Raw genomic sequence first — 13,153 nt, 5'->3', positions numbered from 1 at the left:
AACCTGATTGGATATATGAAGTTGTAAAAGGTTTGCAGAAAAAAAATTTTATGCTTCATGGTCAAAGCTGGCTAAGGTTGGATAGGTTTATTTATAAGGTTGTTGGTTTTGTTGTTTTGTTTTGTTTTTAATGAGCTATAGTATTAATAGTACCTGAATGCAAAACTAGAATCTGGTTTTCTCTTTCTATTATTTCTATTTCTATTATTTTGGGGAGCTATTGGTCTGCTCTTGGTAAGGGATTACCAAAGGTTTTTCTTTACCTTTTAAGTAATCTGCCTAAAAAACAAAGATTCTGTGTCTACCAGAATAAGTTCCTGTGTTGCCTAAATCATGTTCTTGACTATTTAAGAGAACTGAGTCTTCTCACAATTGAAAAAGCTAAGCTCTTTGCTATAATCATGTCACTTCCTTTAATTACATTTACAATCTTTCATTGTCACATTGTTGAATAGATAACTAAGTATTTTTTCATAGTGACCTGTAATCCTACCTAATCAAGTGTTCAAACCTTTTGACATTTTGACATCTTTGATACATATTTTGCCTTCTCAAAGTCAAATCCTAAATAAAATCTTGATCTTGAACTGACTTTGAAATTTCTCAGAGCGTCCCTGGAAAATCTCAAATGATTTGTTCTTTCACCTTGTAAAAAGAGAGATGTTAAAAATTAATTAGATATGTTGAATTGCATGAAAAGCATTGTCAAAAAAGAAGAGATGCTTAACCTTCCCTAGAGTATACTTTACAGGTAAATACTATTAATACTTCAGAAATTGTATGAAGTATTCAGAAATTGTATGAAGTTCCTAAAAATCTATCAGTACCCTCTGAGCTGTCCATGATATGTCCTGGTACTTTTGACTGATATTAGAAAACAATAGTACATGTCATCAGTCATATCTCCAGTTTTTATTTTCAGAATATTGTATGTCACAGAAAAAAAAAAAACAAACGCCTTCATCAACTGCATTACTTTCATAACGAACTCTCATCAGATCTTTGACTACAGCTTTTTTAAGTCTTCTGTCAGCCACAGAGTCATTGTTTTACTCTGATGCTTTCCTGAAAGCGCTGTGGCAATCAGCTATGGGCCAGAGTGCTTATCTTCGATGAAAAGGAACTTTCTCAAAGACCCATGAAAAAGGACTATGCCAGGTACTTTAGGGTACAGACTTCTAATCGCATTGCTAAAGCAACTTTGAAGTCGTGCCATTGAACTAAGTCAGGATTTCCAAAACTCTAGTGAAGAAGCTGATAGATTCATGAAACTGCTAATCCAAGATCAAGCAGAACAAGAATTAATTACATGAGACTGAATGAACTGATAAAGGATGATTATGGCTTTTGTTTGGAATATTGTTGCTGGATTTAAAAGAACCCCTTTCTCTTTTCTCTTAAGCTATCTACAATTTACAAAAATTTTTGTAAACTATACTTTTATAAGCAGAAATGAAACATTTAAACATTTATCTTTTTCTCCCTGCCTGATCCCTCCAGAATTTAAAAACTCTCATTAGGTATTCTTATTTTTGTGGCAATATAGTTATTTGTATAAATTTGATAAGAATCTGTCCTCCTTGCTACAGGACATAATTGGAAACATTGGTTACATAACCAAGGCTTTGACCAGAATGTCATATTTTTTAAATGATGCATAAGTCACATATGATCAGACAATTTAAAGGAACTAAGGTTGACTTTATGGAGCCAATGCTTACAAAGCCCTCTTGGGAAAAAATAGCCTGGTATCTGGCTTATAGGGTTCCCAGCCTTATAGGTCAATAAGGAAGGTCACTTCTTGGCCCAGGAATCAGGATATTTGGGGGACCTTGAGAACAGAGGAATTCATTTAAATCTATACTGCAGGTAAAATCTAATGACAGGTTTTTGGCTTGGTTTCCTAGCTGGAGAGGCTTTTAAAGTCCAATCTGAGACTCCTTATAAAAATTCCAGCAAAGTAACTTTTTAAAAGGCCTATGTGGTCAATTACCATTCTTGCAGCACTTAAATAATCAAGCCAAATGTAATGTGAGCAGACTTACTTTATAAACAAGACCAATCTTACTTTACTTTTTATTAAAATGGGAATTATTATGGAAAAAAAAGTTTATGTTTCAATGGGAAACTACATCCCACTTTTGTAGATTATCAGAATCTAGTCCTGATGACAGTCTGAGGTTTTACTGTCTATCTGTAAACTGGACAGGATCCTGCCATCTTACACATTTGGTCAGTCCTTACCAAATTCTCGATTCTTCTAGTTTCCTTCAATATCTGGCTACACCCTCTAAATTAACATTTCCAGTTTTTCTCCCACCCTCCTGACTGGATACCACTGAGAACTAAAATCTGACTAACCCAGACAACTCTAGGTTGTCTTGTAGCTGCCCCTTCCACCAGGATCTAAAGAAGACCTTCAAGGTGAAGCTGAATGACTTGATATGAACTTCACAGAACTCATCACCACAACAGATCAGGGATGGGCAACCTTTGTGCCTGGAGCTGCTGCTGTAGGGACTACTTAGGAAATTCACTGGGACTGATGCTTTCATTCTTTCATGCTCTGCTCCAGGAAATAACCATGACAGTGGCACTGATGTCCATGCCATCACCAGAGACATTCAACCTTCAAACCAGGAAATCTATTGGATTGACACTGATATTCTCACTCTACCACCTAAAAATACTTCAAACCCAATGTTTAAAATCTTCTCGACTGGTTGCACTGTAGACTCATAAACCAAGCTTATAGTCTGCTCCAACCATTAGTGGTTGATTTTCTTTATTTCTCCAACAGTTTAATCTATGTTCTTCTCTCCTTTCATAGATCCCTTACTTCATAACGTCTAGGCTCAGTTCTTCTCTCCAGAGCATTCAACCCAGCTTCTTTCCAAGAAGTTTCACATGGGGGAAATGAAGAATGAAGCACCCAGCAACCTAGGAATGGTGTAAAGATTACTTCAAGGTAGAAACATCTGAGTTAAAGATGCAAAAAAAAAAAATCTTTTATGAACTTTTCCTATATGACATAACAAAGATTGATAAGAGTCATCTGTCACAAACCCCAGCCCCTCTACTCCAGAGACATCTCCAATCAGGGATGCAACGGACCTTGGGCATCAGAATTCCAAAAACAAATGTGTAAAGAAACATCATCAGAATCTTTCATCTTTTCAAGCCTTTTTTTTTAAATGTTTTATTTATTTATTCATGAGAGTCAGAGAGAGAGAGGCAGAGGCAGAGGGAGAAGCAGGCTCCCCACCTAGCAGGGAGCCTGATGCGGGACTTGATCCCAGAACCCTAGGATCATGACCTGAGCCGAAGGCAGACGCTCAACCATCTGAGCCACCCAGGCGCCCCTCATCTTTTCAAGCCTTAAATGCCTCCTCCCTCTTAATAAGCTGGTATATAAACCTACCCCTAACTGTTTGGTGTGCTACTCCCTATAGAGTACTTCTGCATGCACGAACAGTGAACTTTTCTGGTTAATCTGAATTTTGTCAGTTAATTAGCAGGGCCCCAACCACAAATTTAAGTTGGTAGAGGACAAGTTTTTCCTCCCAACACATGAAAGAACTGAATATTGCTGATTTCTAATTAAATTATACAGAAGTCAAAGACTATCATCTGGATAATAGTGATTCCTCAAAATCTATGAATATAACACTATATATCATTTAGTATATGGAAAATTTTGTGCAGTTGTGTTTAAAAGTTTTACGTACTTGTGTACTCAATAATATGTACTCTTTGGTAATGAAACATGGACAAATGCATGTGTACGTACACACACACACATATTCAAGCTTGTGCATTTTGTTGATCAAATCTCTATACTTACTACGTTTTTCTCTGCTAGGTATTGGATCGTAAAAGATGTATACTGAAATCTCCCATTAGTTATCTTGGACATTACTCTTTACGATTTTGACAGTTTAGTTCTTTATTTTGATGCTATATTGTTAAGCATTTACAAGTTGATGATTATTGTATATACTTGGTGTATTATCTCTCCTTTTATCATTATGTAGTGTATCTTCTAATCCGTGCTAATGTGTTTTGTATTCTTTTGTTTTACCTTAAAAATCATTTGTCTGATGTTAACATTTTAGAACTACTTTCATTTGGTTAGCATTTTCTTACTCATAGCTTGTTCTGTTACTTTACATTCTTTTATATCTACAGCTGCATTGTTTAAAAATCTAATTTGTTAGTTCCTGTCTTTTAATAGGTAAAGTAAATATAGTTGCATACATTTTCATTATAAGTATGACTGTACGTATTTTTCCATCTTATTTTGTGGCTTCTATACACCAGCCATTTGCACTTATTCTTTTCTGCTCTTTCTTATGTCAGTTGGATGGAAACGTTTTCTATATTCTCTGTTCTCTGTGTTATATTTGGCCTAGTTCTCAATTATATTTCTAAGATTTTAATGGTTACTTTTACATTAGTAGGTACTTCTTGGAAGTACTTATCATGAGTCCCCTGATGTTTTGGAGTCTTATGTAAATGAGTGTCTGATTCTGGTCCACAGATGTGTGAATCAAGTTAAGAGGCCCTGTTGGAAGAGTTCATAAAGTAGGGCTTACAGAAACCAAGCTGCAGTAAGCCCACCCCGTCTCAGTTCTCCACAAATTCAGGAGAGTTATTGTGGTTTCATGCAAAGAACCATTGAGATGAGAGGAGAGGAAGAAGTCAGGCTTCATGTGGCTACCAGGTCAAGTGATCACACATTCACCCAAAGAAGCAGTTGGGCATGTGGGCCATACAGACTCTCTGTATGATGATCCTTAAAGACAGACTGGGTTGAAGATAAATTCTTCCCCCGAGAACACAGAGCACACCACCTAAAACAGACGGCACCAACTTCAGACAGAACCAAGCCAAATTTAAGTAACATCAGGCACTGCCTCCATCACTGTAAGGATGTTAACCTCCCTCACCCCTTCTCCCTAACCTTCCCAACCCCAGAACGGCTAGAGTTGTGAGGAAATGGGAGAACAAGCTGCCTCAGAGCTAGACCAAGCCTCTAAGCTACCTCCAAATGCTTCCAAACCCAGAGCCCAGCAAGCCCACACTGTACTTCAACTCACCACTGGCTGGCATTTCTATACCTCTCTGGTCCACCTAGGGGTTTGATTTTCAATTTTCATATAATACTGTTTTTTATTAGAGTGTTTAAAAAATATATTACCTAGCTTTGATAGATACTTTGAGCAGAGGGACTTCAAAATATGAACTTATAATACCATATTGACCAGAAGTTGGAATTATTTTTTATAAACTCAAATATGATCTTTTTTCCTCCACTTTCTTCTAAAACATTAGTGCTTCCAACCTAGTTCAGTGGCTGGCACAAAGATGGTTTTCAGTAAGTAGGTCCTAAATGAGTGAATGCATGACTTTGCTTAAAAAGGGCTCCAGTAATCACAATAACACAAATGAGTTAATACATACAAGCATTTAGCATAGTGTCTGAAACATGGTAAATGTTTAGGAAATATTAGCTCTATATTTTTTAAGCTCATAAAGGCTGAGGCTAGGTTTCTCAAAGAAAAATTATTTATAGAATATAACTTCAACAGCACTGCCAATTTGTAATGCAGTGAAACGAATGAAAGTAGATAATGTGTCATTTTTTAAAAATCAGAATTTAATATGACACTTCCTAATGAAAACACTAATTAAAATTAATAAAAGACACCATACTGCCGCTGTTACCATCTGACCTTCTATCCCTCTGGGAATAGATAAGCCTGTGCTCTCCAATGTTAAGACATCATTTGAGAACAAGTACCAACTCTCTTGTTCCTTAAGCTATTAGTATAATGTTCTGGAGTCAACAAACAAAAGTGTGGTGACCTGAAGTGCATGATAAGGTATCGAGAAGTTAGAGGGAAATAAAATGAGGGGTTAAAAATGAATCCACCCTTATGTTCCAAAAGTTTATTACTATCTGCCACTTCCCTCTTTGTTTTAATGTACTAGATCCCACCACAGCTGCAAATTAATTTTCTCTGCTCCCTAAATGAATTACACGTAACTATTTCTAAAAATGACTGCAGACATGAAAGTCATTTTCACTTAATAACTATTAATCTCATATTTCTTGGTGTCACTTTAGTATGAAATGCAAATGAAAATTATGCTAAACATTGCAAATTTATGGCAAACACCAGCCCTTGATTTATATTATTATAGATGGTTTATCACCAGAAGCAATCTAAACAAAACTCCATCAGATAGATGTTATAATTTGTATTTATTTCTCCCAGCACTAAATGGTTCTTCAATTTCAGAGTGATCATTAATTTCTTATAAATGCAAATCTTTATTTCTTATTTTAATCTACAATGATTTCTCTAAGTCTTCAGAAGATTAGCTTTTACATAAAATATTCAAATAGCAATTATAAATGATACTTTGTTTTCCCTGGGCAATCTATTAGCTATTATGCATAAACTATTTAAAAGAAATGGGTGGTCTATATTGATCAGGGATATAATGAGCTAATAATGTGGTCTTCTTTCCTTTTAAATGATCCCCTTACAACTCCAACCAAATCATTAAGAGAAGAAACCTTTCCATGTTTGTGACTATCTTAAAATTGTTTTGCCTACCTCATTAATCCTCTACTTTTATTATATTTTCTTTCAGAATCTCTGGGAAGACCTGAGCCACCACACTGACCTTAATCAAGAGAAAGCTACAACTCTGTATTCTTCACTTATTTTTTACTGCCATCTCATCTCATCTCATCTCATCTCATCTCATCTCATCTCATCTCAAAGCAGAAACACTCATGAATCTTCACCTGACCACACATACTCAAGAACAGAAGAGGCAAACAGCTCTGCCTACTCTGACCATGCTCCAGGGTCAGACTGCATGTGTTCTACTATAGTCCGTCCTCAGCGAAACCTGGTCTCCCATACCTAATGCCCTGTGGTAACCAAAGCTCTACTAAAATCATTCTGATTTGAGGATTTCACTAGTGCAAATTCTCCATGATTCAAAATCTCCCAGCCCTGTTTCCTCTAAAAAGTTAGAAGATAGCACAATAGAATCTTCAAAATTCCAACCTAACCAGTCTTGCATTTTGTCAGATCCATCCAGCTGACATCCTTTTTGGCCTAAGTGCATTCATTTGTCGTCATTGCTCATCTCTTTAGCTTATGATAAGCAGCCCCTTATGAATACATTATTGATTCTACATAGAAAAATACTGGTTGATTTAGATCCTGTATTTTCTTTATCTAAAAAAAAAAAAATCTTAATGCTAGTATATATTCAACATTAAGCCATAGATAGTGACATCAATAGCACAAAAATAATGGAAATCATACTGCTTTAAAGATACTGTGATGAAGAATTCATAAATTCATTCCACAAGATTTCCCTGAGCAACAACGATGTATCAGCAATGTGTCAGAGGCCTGGAATACAGTCAGAATTGAACTGTCCTTGAGGCTAATGGAATTTAATCTTCAGGGGCACCTGGGTGGCTCAGTTGGTTGGGCGACTGCCTTCGGCTCAGGTCATGATCCTGGAGTCCCGGGATTGAGTCCCGCATCGGGCTCCCTGCTCGGCAGGGAGTCTGCTTCTCCCTCTGACCCTTCCCCCTCTCATGCTTTCTCTCTCTCATTCTCTCTCTCAAATAAATAAATAAAATCTTTAAAAAAAAAGAAAAAAAAGAAATTTAATCTTCAGGGCACCTACTAGCGTGGGTCACTTCCGGCCCTAGAAGAAGTTAAATAATATTTTCATATGAGCATATGTTTTTGTAAAATTTGCCAAGATAAGATATATTTGTACTCTTGAAGAGGGCTCCCCAGATTTTATAAATCTCAGCTACCTAAGAATGGGACTTACATCTGATGTCCACGGAGAAGTTGCATAACTATAAGCAAGGTGTTACATGGGGTATTAATTTACTAACTAGAAGACACAAATAGCACCAACGTGCATCTCAATAAATCTAATATAAAGCCTTACTCAAAAGAGGCATGCTAAGTTACAGTCACTTCTGCTTGTCATGTCTGGGTCAGATAAATTTCCTTCCCGTAACTTGGATGCCTTCTGTTAAATCTTTCTTGTACAGGTTAAAGGAGTTCGGCCTTCTTTCATCAAAGATAATTGGCCTTACTATTCAACATCTTTTTGTTTATCAAAATTAAATTAAGGTCAGTATTAGGGTGCTAGAGCAATATGTTACTTAGACTGGGGACATGAAGTGGGAGGAAATAGAGAAGACTAATAATGGTCTTTAATTACTATATGATACCACCTTTCCAAGGTCAGAAAGTTTACAACAAAGATGAGGTAAGTTTCAGGTAAAGGTTTTATAAGAGTTTTTTTTTTTTTTCACTGAAAAACTATTGAGTAAGTTATGAGGAAAGTAGTTGTCTCCCTCCCTGAAAACACTTAAACACAGCACATTTTCTAATCTTCCACAGAATCGTGGCTATTCCAAATGAGAATTCAACCTGCAGCAGGTTTTTGTTTTCAGATTTACATTTTAAAAAGTAATAACAGTTTTACATGGTAAGGGAATCTCCTAGATCAGTGGTTCTAAAAGTGTGGTCTCTGGACCAACAGCAGAATCAACACCTGGGACTTCTTAGAAATGTAAATTCTTGGGCCCCATCTGGATGTACTAAATCAGAAATTGTGGAGATGGAGCCCAGCAATCTGTGTTTTAACCTATCCCCAGGTAATTCTTATACATGCTACAGCTTGAGAGTCATAACCCTAGAGATCTACTGAAGATGAACCCAGTCAATAGCACACACAGCCTCTGCCTATGGTCATAAGAGAACTAGCTAACTTCTATAAATTTAAAATTTTTATTTTACTCTAAAAAAGATCAAAAGTCAGATCTGGTTTTGTCTAAGAGGCAGATTCACAATGTTGTACAATTTGCAATCATGAAATAAACATCTTATTGACACATGAGCAGAAACAGTCTGCAGTTGTAGCTCAAAGTCCCCAGTGATTCTCCAACTGTGACAAGGTTTTGACCATCTCAGGAGCCTGTGAAATACCAAAGGTGTAGAACCATTGCTCAGTGGGCCTATCCTCTCTGAGTCTCAGGAAATGTTGCTACAATCCTGAACAGACCTCTAAAGATCACTGGAGGAATAATAAAATTGGCAACTTCTCACAAATTCCTAGTTTGCTGGATTACAAATGAGATAAAATGTTGAATTAAGGAGAAAGCAGTACGCCAAAAGGACTATTCCAAAGAAAGCACAATGTAAAAATAGCAGGAAAAAATGACAGTCAGGTTATTTGCTCAGGATTCAGTATACAAGTTTTGAGCATGAGAAGCTCTGCATAACAGAAGTCATGTGCAAAATTCGGTTTCTGATTAAAGGCTGTAGTAGGTAGGTAACTACAATGTATAATCATTCAACAATCATCCATGAGGACCCACTCACTATTCAACTCTCACTACTGGACAAACAGCATGACTCTACCACTAACTCTAAGACTTATATTAATGGCTCTATAAATCTGCCTCTCTCTATATTAAGTGTTTCCTAGACACTAGGACCATTTATATTAGTCTTTGTATCTTCAGTATTCTGCACAGTATTTGACACATGGTGGGTGCTTAATAAATATACACTGAATCAAAGAGTATTGCTATCAGCTATCCAACAAAAAGGACATGGATTCCCTAAACTGCCATGGGCCTGGGGACATTGCATGGCATCCCTAGTCAATTCAGATGATAAGCAACCCTCTCAAACAGGGCTCTAAGCATTCTCCTGAACTAAGGGTGGTTCTTGGGCTCCAAAGAAATAACCAGTAAGGGCAATAATCAGTAAAGGGTCGTTAAGAGAGGGACCCTTTAACACTCCTGCCCCCACAATCTCTATCAGATCCCCAAAACTATCCCAAATAAATATATACACGCAAAAATTCTAGTATGAAGACCTTGTCTCCCTTCCCAAACATGCTGCCATTCTACCCCTTCATACATAAAAGCTCTGGGCCACCGCAGCCTGGCATAAATATATTCAGTCACCCAGTAAAGAGCCAAGAGAGCTAATAGTAAAAGTCTTCTGTCTGTCTAACGATGCTCTTGGAATGTTTTCTCTCCTCCTGCCTGCTTTTGGCCCAGTGGTCTATCACCTTCAGGTCACATCAAGTCCTAACTTGTCACTTTGCTTTAATATGGATCCCAGGACATGTGCCAATTAACTCAAGTGTTTCTTGCTTCTGACTCCGTCCAGTCAGCCCTCCACAAACCTCTGTAGCAGCCAGCTGCCATGATCCATTCACAGACTGAGCAACCGTTCCCACCGTCTGCCCTACCAGACACAGAGCAGAAGCTCCTCCGGGGCCCCTCCCTGGCCCTCCACACTCTGGACAATAGAGAAGAGAGAGGCCTTGGTATGGACTGTACAACCAGGTTCAAAGACGGGGCTCTTCTCTAGGGCCACCTCAGGACTATTGTGAAATGAAGGTTATAAACTGGGTCACACTGAAAACTGTCCAACCAAATCCAAAAAGTATGATCCCAATTAAATACATGGAATACTTATATTATAGAAAAGCATTCTCCCTCTCCCTCTGCCTGCCTTTCTCTCTGTCAAATAAATAAATAAAATCTTAAAAAAAAAAAGGGGGGGGGTGGCACCTGAGTGGTTCAGTCGTTAAGCGACTGCCTTCGGCTCAGGTCATGATCCCAGGGTCCTGGGATCAAGTCCCACATAGGGTTCCTTGCTCAGCAGGGAGCCTGCCTCTCTCTTTCCCTGTCAAATAAATAAATAAAATCTTTAAAAAAAAAAAAAGGATAACAAAGACTAGAACTTGGAACCAAAAGCTGACAGTAGTTTTCTCCGGTTTGTAAGATTACACCCTTTTGTTTGTTTGTTTATACTCCCTTTATCTATTTTACAGACTTTCTATGGTGAGAGTGCATACTTATATAATTTAAAAGTTATCATTTTTAAAAAATGCATGGAGGGGCTGAGTCTCGAGTTCAGTCTTTAATTAAGTAAGTATGAGTCAGACTGGCTATGGAAGATTTTTATCTGTTTTAAAATGATTAAAAACAAAAAAAAATAGAAAAAGTTGATATGATAGAAATATCTTTTTCAAAAATAGCCATCCCAATTACTTAACAGTGTACGTGGTTTCTCTAGATGCATATGCATTTTTTAATATACTTGCATTATCTTCCCTCGAAGAAGTTCAGAGTTGCTCAGTAATAATTGACCCAGTCACTGTAATATTGAGACACTGGCAGGAATTGACGGCTGAAAATCAAATTTGTTCCAAATATGCAACCTTCAGTCTCAGATTATTTTTTACAGTCCCTCCCACATAGGTTTTTCTCTCTTCCCCCCAAACTGGATCACTAAAGGCTTATGGAAGAGGCAGAAGAGGGTACAGAAGAGAAGCAACACTTACTAAGCATCTAGTATGATCCAGCACTGTGCTAGGTACTTAGATACATGATCACAGTACTACTAAAAGGATCCAGAACACAGGTTTACTGTCTATTAAAGGAAAACTCCTCAAACAGCTAGTTCCTCTGCACTTCTATTCTCCTATTCTTCAGAATAGAAACCTTTTTTTTTTTTTTTTTTTTTAGTCAAGTGATTCTATGCCCAATGTCTTAGAAATACCAGGAGGAAAAAAGGGAAGGTGGGGAGGAAGAAAGGGAGGGGAGGGATGGAGACAGCAAGGGAGGAGGGAGAAAGAAATAAAAGGAAGGGAGACATCTGTGATGCCTGATATATAACCAAGTGAAGCTATGTATGCATTTAATTGTTATTCTGTTCGTTTTTTTGAACAAGGGTCAGAGAATGAAGACAGTCTACTCAAAGGCTAATTTCAAGGTGTAAATTTCAAGAGTGGCCACTGCTCTTTTATAGAGCAACTGCTAAGCAGAAGAAATACTGGTACTGTAATTTATTTCCTTATGAAACCTTCTTCTACGATTCTTAGCCACAGTGGTCACTTCCTTTTCTGAATTCCTATGTCACTTAGGGCCTACCTTACATTACTTAGCAGTAAATTATATACTATTTCTGGCTTTTCTTGCTCTTTATTATTTTCCCATGTTTTAATGTTCTCTTTCCTACAACAATCCACAGTCTTGGAGGTCACAGTTGCATCTTAGTTAGTTAGCATTTTCCATCATACCCAGCTCCTGGACATCAACCTAGGTACCCAATAAACTGTAACGGGAGCCCCAGCCTTACCATTGCTCTTCCTGGATGTCCCATGGCACACTGTTCCTCCCACTGCCACCACAGGTGTAACACTGGGCTCTGTCAGTGGTTTGGGTACCAGTCTGTCTACTCAAAATGCTGTAAACACCTTAAGGGCAGAGTTGTTACCTTATTCACCTCTGCAGCCCCCTCTGGGCACATCATAGGTACTCGATATATACTGATTGGCTCAAATAGATTAAGGATGGAATTCTGATGTATCCCCAACTCAGCTACACATAAGCAGGGTCTTCTAAGGACCATGGGGAGTCAGGAGATTCACCATCTCCTTTCATGGGGTTTTTTAAAACATTAATCACACATTTTAAAAGACCACATGGTTTTGTAGAAAAAGCACAAATGTTGGGGTCAGACACCTCTACTTGACATCAGAGCTGCCCCCACTTTCTTTTTTTAAGCTATTTTCACTTTCAAATGTTCACCTGGGCAGCAAAAGTCCTTTCTCGACTTTCTCTCAGCCATTCAGTGTGCTCAGTTCTGGTTCTCTCTATCTGCATTTACACATGTGTGACTGTGTGTATAGAGAGATGAATAGATAGGTAGATGGATCCACACTCACTTTTTGTATTTTTTACATAACTAGGTCTATATTATATACATATTGCTTTGTTACATTTTTCACTAAATTTAGCTGATCTCATTCAATATTTAACATCAATTTATATACATATAAATATATATTTATATATGAATTTATGTATATATAAATATATATTTACATATACATATATATGTATGTATATGTTTTATCTTGCACTTCAACAGCACCAACACTTTGTACTTATGTGCCTTTGAGAAGGACATAAATGTTCTGGGCACCAGTTTAAATTGGAAATGGTATCTACTTCAAAAAGTTGAGTGAAGATTAAGTAAAATAAGGCATGCAAATCACTTAA

At 37.3% G+C, this 13,153-nt stretch overlaps 1 long non-coding RNA gene across 2 annotated transcripts in view; it reads right to left on the bottom strand.

Moving 5' to 3' along the window:
- Positions 1-13,153, bottom strand: part of LOC115943450 (uncharacterized) — a 509,154-nt gene that overhangs the window by 458,835 nt on the left and 37,166 nt on the right. The gene's annotated exons all lie outside the window — the stretch shown is intronic.

Source organism: Leptonychotes weddellii, chromosome 1, assembly GCF_054177405.1.
Source record: "Leptonychotes weddellii isolate Sample4059 chromosome 1, ASM5417740v2, whole genome shotgun sequence".
Classification (NCBI taxonomy): Eukaryota; Metazoa; Chordata; class Mammalia; order Carnivora; family Phocidae; genus Leptonychotes; species Leptonychotes weddellii.
This window is presented reverse-complemented; position numbering and strand designations above follow the sequence as displayed.